Here is an 11828-nt window from a genome sequence, read left to right on the forward strand (position 1 = left end):
TTCTCTTGTTGTGGAGCACCGGCTCTAGGCGTGCCAGCTCAGTAGTTGTGGCACTCAGGCTCAGTAGTTGTGGCTCACGGGCTCTAGAGCGTAGGCTCAGTATTTGTGGTGCACAGGCTTAGTTGCTCCGTGGCATGTGGGATCTTCCTGGACCAGGGCTCAAACCGTGTCCCCTGCATTGGCAGGTGGATTCTTTTTTTAAAAAATAATTTATTCATTTACTTATTCATCAGATATTTATTGACTACTTTTTTTTTTTGGCTGTGCTGGGTCTTCATTGCTGCATGCTGGCTTTCTCTAGTTGCCGTGAGCTGGGGCTATTCTTCGTTGTGGTGTGCGGGCTTCTCATTGCAGTGGCTTCTCTTGTTGAGGAGCACGGGCTCTAGGCGTGTGAGCTTCAGCAGTGTGGCACGTGGGCTCAGTAGTTGTGGCACTCGAGCTCTAGGGTACAGGCTTAGTAGTTGTGGCTCACGGGCTTAGTTGCTCTGCGGCGTGTGGGATCTTCCCGGGCCAGGGCTTGAACCCGTGTCCCCTGCATTGGCAGGTGGATTCTTAACCACTGTGCCACCAGGGAAGTCCCTTGCACTCATTTTAATGCAGAATTCTTTGAAGTTCTACAAGAAATTATTGCATGAAGTAGGTAAAGGACACATACTAACGACATTTTCTATATGAAAGAATGCTTTAAAACATACATCAAATAAAAATATTTATGTCAGTTTTATTATAATAGTAAAATATTGGAATCAATCCTATATCTAACAATGGGGAATTGGCTTCAATATTTTATGATCCTCTATATATAATGAAGGGCAAGGCAGTCGTTAGAAATGATGATGAAATTATAATTTATTGTGATAAAAATGTCTATGATATACTTTCAAGTGAAAAAAAAAGGTTACCAAGTCATATGTATACTACGGTTCCTTTTTCATACATATATATACACATGGTTTAGTGGTGAGTCAGTCTACCTGGTTGAGAACATGGTCTTTGGGGTCAGACTGATCTGGTTTTGAATCCAGGCTATGTCACATACCATCTATGTGACATTGGACAAGTGCCTCACCTCTCTGAACTTTGGTTTCCTCATTGCTAAAATGCAAAGCTAATATTTTTATCTTGTGTTAAATAACATATGTAAAGCACTTAGTACATATGTAGTATTTAATAAATGATAGTTGCTTTTCTAAGACTCATATGTATCAGGAACAGAAAGAAATCAGAAATGATATTGCAAGATGATATTCCAAGATGTTGAAGGTGATTATCTCTCAGTTTTAATTTAGTTTAATTAATTGGATGGAACATTGACTTCTTGAATATGAAAAAGTGCATTAAAATTATGTATATATGAAACAAAAAAAGTGAATAAACCCTATATGTAATCTAGAAATATGCCACGATAATAAATTATAGAGCAGTATAGGTAATGTGATCCCATTTGTGTGTCAAAAAAAATTTTTTTTTAAAGAAATATAAAGTTACTTTTGGTCAGTGATTATGGATGACCTAGCAAGGAGGGGCAGAGAAATCTTTTAATTTTACTTTATGACTTTTGATTCTATTCTAAGTTTTCACATGATTTTATTTTAAGATTTTTATTGGGACTTCCCTGGTGGCACAGTGGTTTGGAGTCCACCTGCCAATGCAGGGGACACTGGTTCGATCTCTGGTCCAGGAAGATCCCACATTCCACGGAGCAACTAAGCCTGTAGGCCACAACTGCTGAGCCCTCGTGCTGCAACTGCTGAAGCCCGCACGCCTAGAGCCCATGCTCTGCAGCAGGACAGGCCACCGCAATGAGAAACCCGCGCACCGCAGGGAAGAGTGGCCCCCGCTTGTTGCAACTGGAGAAAGCCCATGCGCAGCAACGAAACCCAATGCAGCCAAAACCAATAAATAAATAAAAATAAATAAATTTTAAAAAAGAGAAAAAATTTTTATTAATTGTTAAAATAATAAGTGCTCTGAGGTCTTTCAGCAGAAAGAAAGATAAAAAGAGAGAGGAAGAAAAAAAACTGCTTTTCATTCAAGTCTACCTTCACCTAGTCTGAAGAAACACGGTTTTCAAAGCCGTAAAAAGGACCTTGAAATTACTTCAAAATTTAGCAACTTTCCAATTCAGATGAAAACTGTGACAATTCTGCCACTATATCATAATATTTGTGAAACGTTTGACTTTTTCTACTAAAATACTACTAATATTTATTGAGCATTTATTAAGATAAAAAAGAGAAAGGTGAGAAAAGGTAACTTTCTTAAGAAAGAGAGCTAATCTTTCACCACTTTCTTGTATTAAAAAACATTACAGAAAAACCGGTATGGCACTTCTCACATATCTTTTTTGGCTTCTTCCCATAATTTTTTGCCTTTTCCCTTTAATATGAAATTCCATAGACCAAACTCAATAAACTTAAAAAAATAAACCTAGGGAGTTCCCTGGTGGCCTAGTGGTTAGGATTCCAGGCTTTCACTGCCATGGCCCCGGTTCAGTCCCTGGTCAGGGAACTGAGATCCTGCAAGCCATGCGGCTCTGGGAAAAAACATAAAAACAAAAAAACCACCTATTTCTTTCTTAATACAGGAGTAATAGGTGTTCATTATAGAAAAGAAAAATAAAACACTTATAAGGCCACCCCAGAGACAATCGTTGTTAACATATTGGTGTGAAATCACATCAATTTTTTACATGTATGCTATATTCTTTTATACATCACTAATGGCTGTATGGTATTACCTTTCATGAATTTATAAGGATTTATATAATTAATCCCCTATTGCTGGACATTTAGATTGCCTCTAGCTTTTTGTCTTGTTTTTATTTTTAATAAATTTTATTTATTTATTTTTGGCTGCATTGGGTCTTTGTTGCTGTGTGCAGGCTTTCTCTAGTTGTGGCGAGCGGGGGTTACTCTTCATTGGGGTGTGCGGGCTTCTCATTGAGGTGGCTTCTCTTGTTGCAGCTTGTTGCAGAGCATGGGCTCTAGGCGCGCGGGCTCAGTAGTTGTGGTACACAGGCTCAGTGGTTGTGGCTCATGGGCTCTAGAGCACAGGCTCAGTAGTTGTGGTGCATGGGCTTTGTTGCTTTGTGGCATGTGGGGTCTTCTTGGATCAGGGCTCGAACCTGTGTCCCCTGCATTGGCAGGTGGACTCTTAACCACTGCGCCACCAGGGAAGCCCTGGCTTTTTGTCTTTGTGATAAACATTCTTATAGTTGGGTATTTGTGTACAACTATGATTATTTCCTTGGAATAAATTCCTAATAATGTAACTGCTGAGTCAAAGTTCAACAAAAATTTAGGATTTTAATGCATCTCAATAAATAATTGTTAAAAAGAATCAGTGAATGGTTGTGAGCTTATGGCAAAAAGGAGACATCTGTGGAGGATGTATCTGCAGTCAGGCTCAGAAGTTGAGTTGGTGGATGGATAACTAGAGAAGTTCTTAAGCAATTTTTGGGTCAGGAGAGTAAAAAGGGTGGAGGAATCTCCACATTCTTATGAATACAGTGTACTAACTATTCAAGAAAGGAGGCTTAACCTTCTTATTACAGCCAGTTCCTGGTGCTGCTCTACAGTGTGTCTCATAAAAGAATATTTAAAACACAGAAAAAGAGCAAGTCTTTATCCAGCCTCTCTCCTGCAATTGTGACTGTTCAGAATCTACTCATCTTTCAAGGAGTAATTTAAGTCTTACCTTCTTCGTGAAGCATCCCTGACTCTCAAGGATTTCTTCCTTTATTAATGCATAGCATTTCTTGTCTTCATTCTCATATTCAAGAATCATTTTTGAAACTACTTTGTGCCAACACTCTGCTTGTTTATCACTCTAATCTTCACAAATACCATATGAGGTGGTTATTATCATTCTCAGTTTATAGATGGGGTCCTGAAGCTGGGAGATTAAGTAACTTGCCACTGTGATACAAAGAGGCTAATTCAGAATGAAACCAAAGTCCTTCACTCTCTTGAACTTTTGAAATCTATTTTTCCTAAGAGGTAGGAAAAGGCAGAAAGGGAAGCATATACAAAAGTAGAGGGAGAATGAAAGTGAAAAGAAAGAGCAGTGGGTTAGGGCATTGCTGGGAAGACTTCAGTGTGTCTGGCACAGAGGATCCTGGATGAAGTGGCAGGAGATGCAGTTGGGAAGGAAAGCTGGGGCTATGTGCTTCTTGTTGAATGCAGAAGCACATAGCACAGTGAAATTCAATAAGGGCAGTTGAATCTTACAATATGTTGACAATTCAAACTGTCTTTGTGAAAAGATTTGTCTTCCTAGCTAGACTGTGAGCACTATGAGGTCAGTGGTTGTTTTCCGTATCTGTAGGGTCCAGCACAGTGCCTGGCGTATGGTAATGCTACATAAATCTTTGTTGAATAAATTAATTAATTTATGAAAATGTTCTCTTGGGAACCAGCAGACACAAAACCAAACCCAAAACAAAGCAAAACGCTGTTTTTAGAATCAGAAGACCTCGTTTCAAGCATCTTCTCTCTAACTTACAGGTTGTGTGACTTTGGGTAGGTTACACAACCTCTTTGAATAGTTTATTCATCTGCAGATAATACTCACCTCAAAGTGTTATTGTGAGGATTAAATGAGATCATAGTTTTGAATTACTTAGCACAGTACTTGACAAATTGTAGACATTCAGTAAATGTCAGTTTCCTGCTTCCACCTTCCCACTATCCAGAATTGAATCGTGCACTAGGAGAGCTTATATTCAGATTTAAGGAATAGCCTCTACTTCTAATATTCAGTGCTATTGTCAGACCGTGGGTGTCAATTTAATATTTGAAAAAGATGACTACTGTTTAAAGCATGTATTTTTTTTAAAAAAATATTTATTTTGGCTGTGCTGGGTCTTAGTTGCGGCACACAGGATCTTTGTTGCGGCGTGCAGACTTCTTAGTTGCGGCGCGCAAACTCTTAGCTGTGGCATGCTTGTGGGATCTAGTTTCCGGACCAGGGATGGAACCTGGACCCCCTGCATTGGGAGGGCGGAGTCTTACCCACTGGACCACCAGGGAAGTCCCTAAACCATGCCTTATTAAGCACCACATACAGGTTCTCAATAAACAGATGTTGAATGAATGAATGAATGAATGAATTGAATCCTCAGAGTTTTGTCAGAGTATCTACAGCATTCTCAGGATGTTAGATATATAAATACATCAGTCACTAGTTGACCATGTTGTCTTTAGCTGATTTGAGAGACCGCACTCAAAACCATTAAATTCCTTTTGTTTTGATTCTGTCTACACCAAATGAACTTCTGATGACCAGTTTCCAAGCTATCTTGATATCTTGAATAAGAGGACCTTGGAATCAATGAACAGGAGTAACATCTATTTAAAAATGGCATGTTGTCATCTGGCTTAAATCTCTGTTTCTTTCTTTCCTAATTTAAAACAGTTTTATTGAGGTAAAATTCACATACCATACAATTCACCCATTTAAAATGTATGTTTCAGGGAGTTCCCTGGTGGTCTAGTGGTTAGGACTCAGCGCTTTCACTGCGGTGGCCCAGGTTTAATCCGTGGTCGGGGAACTGAAATCCTGCAAGCCACGCAGTACATGGGCAAAAAATAAATAAATAAAATTGTTCAAAATATTAAAAAATAAAGTGTACGTTTCAATGGTTTGTAAAATATTCACAGAGTTGTACAACTATCACCAGAATCTAATTTTACATCTTCTTCTCATCCCCAAAAGAAACCCTGCGCCTATTAGCGTCATTGCCCAACCACCACTCACTTCCCCAGACCCAGGCAAACACTAATTACTTTCTGTCTACAGATTTGTCTATTCTGCACATTTTATGGTTATAAAAATCATAATGTATATATATATTTTTTTTTTAATGACTGGTTTCTTTCTTTGACCATCCATGTGTGAAAACACATTTATGGATGTGTTTTCATCCATGTTGTAGCATGTATCAGTTCTGATTGCTTTTTATAGATGGAAGTACTCCATTGTATGGATATGCCACATTATATTTACCCATTCGTCAATTGATAAACATTTTGGGTTGTTTCCACTTTTGCCTGTTGTAAAGAACACTGCCATCGCCACCCGACCCTGTTTAAAACCGTTCAAAGGCTCTCTTGGAGGAAGACGCCGTCTCTGCTGCAGCGGAGCCTCTGGCCACCCGCTCCTGCTCCTGACTCACCACTGTTGGCTCTGGCCGAGGAACAAGTCGGTCCGGAAGCCGCGCCGCAGCTATGGCTTTTAAAGATACCGGAAAGCCCGAGGTGGCGATTCACCGGATTAGAATCACCCTGCCCAGCCGCAGCCTGAAGTCTGTGCAGAAGGTATGTGCTGACCTGATCAGAGGCGCGAAGGAAAAGAATCTCAAAGCGAAAGGACCGGTTCGGATGCCTACCAAGACTCAGAATAACTACAAGGAAAACTCCTTGTGGTGAAGGTTCTAAGACTTGGGATTGTTTCCAGATGAGGATCCACAAGTGACTCATTGACCTGCACAGTCCTTCTGAGATTGTCAAGCAGATCACTTCCATCAGTACTGAGCCAGGAGTCGAGGTTGAAGTCACCATTGCAGATGCTTAAATCAACATTTTTAATTAATTGATAATCAGTTGTTAAACAAAAAAAAAAGGGACTTCCCTGATGGGACAGTGGTTAAGAATCCGCCTGCCAATGCAGGGGACACGGGTTTGAGCCCTGGTCCGGGAAGATCCTACATGCCGCGGAGCAACTAAGCCCGTGCGCCACAACTACTGAGCCTGCCCTCTAGAGCCCGTGAGCCACAACTACTGAGCCCGCATGCCACAACTACTGAAGCCCGCATGCCTAGAGCCCGTGTTCCACAAGCCCGCACGCCACAACTACTGAAGCCCGCATGCCTAGAGCCCGTGTTCCACAAGAAGAGAAGCCACCACAATGAGAAGCCTGCGCACCGCAATGAAAAATAGCCCCCGCTCACTGACCAGGGATCGAACCCGTGTCCCCTGCATCGGCAGCCAGATTCTTAACCACTGTGCCGCCAGGGAAGTCCCCCATTATTTTTAAGATAGCGTTCAAAACACTATATATGGTTTTCCGTGCTCAGCAAGTTTTGGCCCCAGTGATTGCTCCAGCCTGGTTTTGAACTCTTCCTATTGTTCTCTGTGCTCCATCCACACCATCATTCTCTCACTTCTTCAAAATTGCCACCTCCAGGTTTTTGTGTCCTTCCCTCTTCCTAGAGGCCACCACCTCTTTATCCACCCACTTCTTCCCTCCCCTGCTTAGTTAATTCCAAATTCTTATCTGAATTCAAATATTTTCTCAGAGAAGAATTTTCTGAAATTGATTTCCTTACTTTTCCCACCCTACCCCTCAGCTGGGGTAAGTTCTCTGTTTTATTTTCTCAGCTTCTTATTCTTTTTTCTCAAAACATTTATCTCAATTTATAATTATGCATATATTTTTATGATCATTTAATTGATGTTTATTTCTTCTGGTAAATAGGTTTTTAAATTGGTTTTGCCCCTGTTGCATGTCTAACAATAAACATAGTACCTTGCCATTAGTAGATAATAAATATATCCTGGCTGACAATATGAATAAAGAAAGAACACCAGATTTCTGGCTTGGATAACTGATTGATCATGAGGTCATTAATTAAGTTAAGGAATGCAAGATGAGAAATATTCCTGAATAGGGCCAGGAAAAGAGAAGTTAAGTGCTAAGAAAGTTGCAGTTGAGGAAGTCCCAGTGAGGAAGGCCAGCAGGCAGTTGGTATGAATTTAGAGCTGTGGAAAGAGATCTGGAATGGAAACAGATTCGGAAGTTATCAGCAAATAGCTTTTTGGTTAAGATCTTGGGAGCGGCTGAGTTGCCCAAGAAGAATGTGTAGCATAAAAAGGAAAGAGGGCAGGAGACTAGACTCTAGAGACACACGTATTGAGAAACAGGCAAAAGAAGACTTAGAATAATATTTGAAATGAAACATGAAAGACATGGGAGAAGAACCCTGCCAAATGCTTCAGAGGAAAGCTCTGAGTTTGATCATTTGGGTAAGGTGATGATCATCAGATCTTTCCATTTTAAGGGATTTTTTTTTTTAATTAAAAAAATTTTTTTAACCTCTTTATTGGAGTATAATTGCTTTACATTGTTGTGTTAGTTGCTGCTGTATAACAAAGTGAATCCACTATACATATACATATATCCCCATATACAAATATGGAATGGTTCACGAATTTGCATGTCATCCTTGCGCAGGGGCCATGCTATCTTCTCTGTATCGTTACAATTTTAGTATATGTGCTGCCGAAGCGAGCACTTAAGGGATTTTTGAGCATCCTGTTTCTCAACTTTTCACCTAATGGTTTTAGCATCCGTTTATGATCCTAGACTGAATCAATGATCTCAGTCTGGATTGCTGAATGGTGATTTTTTAAAAATTCCATCATTCCCCTGCCCCTGCCCTGCCCCCTGCTTTCTTCTTCTAAATTCCTGTGTTGCTCTCAGGGAAAGTTTCCCTGGGCACCTCCCTCTTCTACTAGCCCATTGCTGGGATATTTCACCCATGGGCTGTGAACAGCAAAAGGCTCTCTCATGAGAAGGTTGTAGGGGAAAGGAGAATGTGCTGGGAGGGAGATTTGCTAAACCTTTGGAAAGTATATCCAAAGGGATGAAGACTATTCCTTTTGGTAAATATGACCTCTTCTAGCCTCACACCTCACCTACAAAAAAAAAAATGCAGAGATGTGATCTGTGCCAGATCACACACTACATCCCTTTAGAGGCACTCTCTAAATACAATCCAACTTCTTCAGACAGCTTTCCAAGGCCTTTCAAGTCTAGGTAAGGTGCCTTTCATATGCACTCCTAGAGCACCTTGCCCTTCCCTCTTGAATCAGTCAGCGCACAGGATTGTAATGGCCACTTTACTCCCTTGAGGCCTCACCAGACCTCAGGTCAGTCTGGTTCCACAGTGTATTACTAACATTTAACCCAGGGCCTCACTCGTAACAGGGACTCAAAAAAAATGTGCTGGGTGAGTGAAGGATTGAAAGGACGACCGTATCTCGGGAAGCAGCATTCTGTGGCTGGCGAGTGAGGGAGCCTGTGAGAAGTGGGCTGGAGAGGCTTCCCAAGGGAATTGGATTTTACTGGGAAGGCACAGGAGAGCCCTGGGGGCCTTTGAGCAGTAAATCAGGCTTCTACTGGATTTGTGATCCAGAAAGATCTCATTTAATCCTCTTAACAACTTGATGAGATAGTTATTCCTATCTCCATTTTACTGATAAGGAAATGGGCCCCAGAGAATTTAAGCAACTTGTTCAAGGACACCCTGCTAGGAAGTAAGTGGAATCAAGAAATGTGAAGTCCATCCTTTTTCTACCTCACCAGCCTGCCTCTCACCCTTTGTAGGAGTGAGAATAGATTCAGTAGCAGACTAGGACCTAGACTGAATTGGTCAGGACTTTGCTAGGCTAAATAATACCCTGGGTCCCCAGTACTCACTTCTATCAATGAGTCAGAGATGAAACCAGACACATACATTTGCTTTACATGATGTACTTGCTTGGGGGTTGGCTGCTTATTTAAATTTTTTCAATATTTGCATCTTGCTGCACCGTCTCTGTCTGAGATCACAAGGTGTAAATAAGGTTTATCTTGGCACGAGGGCAGAGGCAGAGGTCTGTGTGGAGCCACTGCTGGTTCAATAAATGGTTCTCAATAAATGTTGAAAATATATATCACTCAATATAAATCAGTTGGATGTTAGTTCCATAAGAAAGGGAGATATTGTAGACAAAATTGGTTTTAAAAATGTAATTAGTACTTAAAAACTTGGTGTAAATATGTATGTCTTCACATGAAAAATATGTGTGTTGTGTGTGCATCTGTATGTATTTTTTTTTTAAAGAAAAAAGCATTGTTCAGACTTCCCTGACGGTCCTGTGGTTAAGACTCCAAGCTTCCACTGAGAGGGCACGGGTTCAATCCCTGGTCGGGGAACTAAGATCCTGCATGCCTGTGGTGTGGCCAAAAAAAAGAAAAAGGAAAAAATCATTGCACAGAGGAATATGTTTTGAATAATCCCATATTGGAATTATTATAAATATCCATAAAAGTAAGTCTGGAAAGATAATGCTAAAATATAAAAATGACATTATTTCTAGATGTAATAATATAGTCAATATAACTTAAAATTTTCCCACCTTTTGTCTTCTGCTAAGCTTTTGTTTTAAAATGAACATTCACTAATTTTTCAATTAGGAAAAAATGGTATAAAAATAGATCGAACATCAACCAAAGCAAATCCTCTATTTATCTGGCTCCTGCTAGGTGCTGTGCATTGTGCTGGCAAAGAGAAGGGGGCCTACACCCAGCTCTGTAGGAAAGAGATGGACACAACAGGAAAAACGTAAAAAATAGTTCATATTCTAATTTATTTCTTGCCTGTGAGGTTCTTGCTATTGTGCTAGATAGAGCTTTATATAGTTCATTTTGTATATTTATACACCCTTGCAAAGTAGGTCTATTTATGCCTATTTTATGGGTAAAGAAAAAGGACACAAACAAGTCATGTGTGGAACGCATGCCTGTCATACTCCAAAAAGAGGCATTCAAGGATGAGAGAAGAAGAAAAGACTTCGTCCTGACAGTGGTTGCAGACTGGTGACTTGTGTGGTCAGCACAAGTTTAATGGCAAGACATGATTAACCAGCACTAAGTTTTCGTGGTTTTTTTTTTTAAATTAAAATCTGAATGTCTTTACTTATGGTTATATAGTGGTTATAAGAGTATACTCTATAACTCAACTCTTCAGATTTAAATCCTAGGTTTGTGCCTCAATTTTTTAACATGTAAAATCAGAGGTAATAACTGTACATACCTCATACAGTTTTTATAAAGATGAAATAAGTTTATGCATGCAAAAGGTGTTTGCACAGTAACTGACATGTGGCGAGAGCTCAATAGTTAGCTCTTCTTCTATTCCTATTCTGGATATTTTGTATAAATGGAATCATACAACCTGTGGCTTTTTGTATCCAACTTCTTTCACTTAGCATAATGTTTTCAAGGTTCATCCTGTTGTAGCATGCATCAGTACTCCATTCCTTTTATGGCTGAATAATATTCCATATTATGGATTTACCACATTTTGTTTACCTATTCATCAGTTGATGGACATTTGGATTATGTCAGTTATTATGACTAGAGATGCTATGAACATTTGTGTACAAGTTTTTGTTTTTCAATGCTTTTGGACATATACTTTGGAGTGGAATTTCTGGGTCATCTCTCTCTCTCTTTCTTTCCTTCTTTTTAAAATTATGACCATCCTGGTGGGTGTGAAGTGGTATTTTATCGTGGTTGATTTGCATTTCTCTAATGACTAATGAGGGTGAGTGTCTTTTAATACATCTGTTGGCCATTTGTATCTCTTCTTTGGAGAAATGTCTACTCAAGTCCTTTGCCCATTTTTAAATTAGATTGTTTGTCTTTTTGTTGTTGAGTTATATATAAATGTTCTATATCTATTCTGGATACTGGACCCTTATAGATAAATGATTTGCAAATAATTTCTCCAATTCTGTGGGTTCTTTTCCCTCTCTTGATAGTCTCCTTTGAGGGAAAAACATTTAAAATCCTTTTTTTTTTGGCCATGTGGGATCTTAGTTCCCCAACCAGGGATCAAACCCACGCCCCGTGCGTTGGAAGCGCAGAGTCTTAACCACTGGACCACCAGGGAAGTCCCTTAAAATCTTGATTCCTATATATATATATATATATATATTTTTTTTTTTTTTTTTTTTTTTTTTTTTTTTGGGGTTGCGGGCCTCCCTTTGTGGTGGGCT

At 39.8% G+C, this 11828-nt stretch overlaps 1 non-coding gene and 1 pseudogene across 1 annotated transcript; one reads left to right on the forward strand and one right to left on the reverse strand.

Annotated features, from left to right (window-relative positions):
• Positions 1-6230: 6230 nt before the first annotated feature.
• LOC102974858 (40S ribosomal protein S20-like) lies at positions 6231-6576 on the forward strand (annotated as a pseudogene).
• A 1614-nt stretch (positions 6577-8190) lies between these two features.
• On the reverse strand, positions 8191-8296 carry LOC112065055 (U6 spliceosomal RNA). Its single transcript, XR_002891812.1, has one exon. It is a non-coding gene; the product is annotated as a U6 spliceosomal RNA (small nuclear RNA).
• Positions 8297-11828: the final 3532 nt, after the last annotated feature.

Source organism: Physeter macrocephalus, chromosome 1, assembly GCF_002837175.3.
Source record: "Physeter macrocephalus isolate SW-GA chromosome 1, ASM283717v5, whole genome shotgun sequence".
NCBI classification, from domain to species: domain Eukaryota; kingdom Metazoa; phylum Chordata; class Mammalia; order Artiodactyla; family Physeteridae; genus Physeter; species Physeter macrocephalus.